This window comes from Nansenia antarctica (genome assembly GCF_963989245.1).
Source record: "Nansenia antarctica genome assembly, chromosome: 2".
NCBI classification, from domain to species: Eukaryota; Metazoa; Chordata; class Actinopteri; order Argentiniformes; family Microstomatidae; genus Nansenia; species Nansenia antarctica.
Window position 1 is genome coordinate 27,513,094 of NC_137675.1, and position 2,009 is coordinate 27,515,102.

Consider the following 2,009-nt stretch of genomic DNA (forward strand, 5'->3'; position numbering starts at 1 on the left):
CCGTGACCACATCACCCCTGTCCTCCAAAACCTACACTGGCTCCCGGTCAAATACAGGATCCAATTCAAAATCCTACTCATGACTTACAAAGCCATCAACAATCTGGCCCCCTCCTACCTCGTCCCCCTCCACACCCCCTCCCGTTGCCTCAGGTTTGCCGACCAAACCACCCTCAAGACCACCAGGACCAAGCTCCGGACCGCCCGTACCCGAATCGCAACAGAGTTTAGACGAAACTGTTGTTTATTAAATTACTTGTTGGATACTAAAATGAAGAATATAATTCTGAGTAGTTTAAGACTATTTATTGAAACAAAGTACAGGTACAAAAATGTTGAGCTGGATTCTGGTCTGGTCGTAGGAGGAGAGAGAGAGAGAGAGAGAGAGAGAGAGAGAGAGAGAGAGAGAGAGAGAGAGAGAGAGAGAGAGAGAGAGAGAGAGAGAGAGAGAGAGAGCAGCGTGGTCAAGAGGAGAGAGAAGAGAACCCCCCTTGGGCCCACTCCCTTATTTATAAACAATAGTATGCAAATACAGTTGTAAACAATGGCCTATCACCTTCACTGTATAGATGCTTGAGGTGTGAAAAGTAGGAGACCCCAATATGATGTCACCTGGCCTAAAGTCAGGGGGCAGGTCACAGATCACAGGAGCCATTTTATAACAGTCACTTCAGGTTCCATTTTGTAAATGGCCACAGAACAAAGGGTAATAAAATATCTTGCCCTAGCCCTACAGTCAGGAGACATTCCTTCATAACATACATACAGTCCATTTGTGTGTTTTAAGTAAAATATACTACAAAACCACGACCATTTCCGCATATGACATACACGATGCGTGAGGGAGATGTTGATGCTGGATCACAGTTAGGGTTAGGGTTAGGATTAAGGTTAGGGTTAGGGTTAGGAAAATGTATTCTAGCTATGGTTAGGGTTAGGGTTAGGACCGAGAGCTGCGGTGTCCATAGCAACGCAGCGGGCAACGCGCACGTCATGCGGAAGTGGGCGTGGTTTCGTCTAAACTCCATTGCGATTCGGGTAATCGCCTCCGGACCTGGGGTGATAGGGCCTTTTCAGCCTCAGCTCCGTCCCTCTGGAACGCCCTCCCCAACCACATCAGACAGGCCAACACCATGCCAACATTTAAACTGGCCCTCAAAACCCACCTCTTCAAGCTTGCCTTCACCAGTTAACCCTCTCCCATTCCCAGGTGTCTCCAGCACTACCTTAATTAGGCCCCTATACTTTCTTTTATTTATTTTATTTAATTTTGTATTACTACTCATTCTTTTCATTTTGTGAAGCGTCTTTGAGTGTCTAGAAAAGCGCTATGTAAGTCTAATGTATTATTATTATTATTATTATTATTATTATTATTATTGTGGTCAGGAACCTTATTTGAGAAACACTGATCTGGTTGCAATGCAGTTGTTTTCATTCAAGAATAATTGACGTTAGTTGTTGGCTCCACAGGTATTGTTGTTACCAGTTGTGAGGCTTGTCACCTCCATGCCACCTGTCTTGCCTCTCCTCTGGACAATGAGGTAGAAAGTGTACCTTCCTCACCCCCATCGGTCACCTGCACCTGTAAAGATGGTTTCTCTGGCGATGGTCTGTCATGCTACAACCGGTCAGCCTGCGAACGCGGTTCCTGCTGTCGCCAAGGTTACCGCTGGTCCTCTGCGGAGGGCTGCATGGATGTTGACGAGTGTTCCCTCCCCGATCAGCCCTGTGCCCCCCCTCAGGTCTGCGAAAACACGCCTGGATCCTTCAACTGCCTGGTACCCCAAAAGGGCAGAACCCGGCGCTCCAACAGCCCAAACTCTGACTCTTCTGTACGGTTCGGCTGTGGGAACACTCAGTGTCCTGCTGGCCAAGACTGCCTCAAAGTCAGCGGCACCCTGCGATGCGTCGACCCCTGCCAACACTACACCGCGCTCGATGACGCCTGGCGCGCCACCGACTTTAGCGGAACCTATTATTGCGACAACCCCGGTGATTGGCAGGGT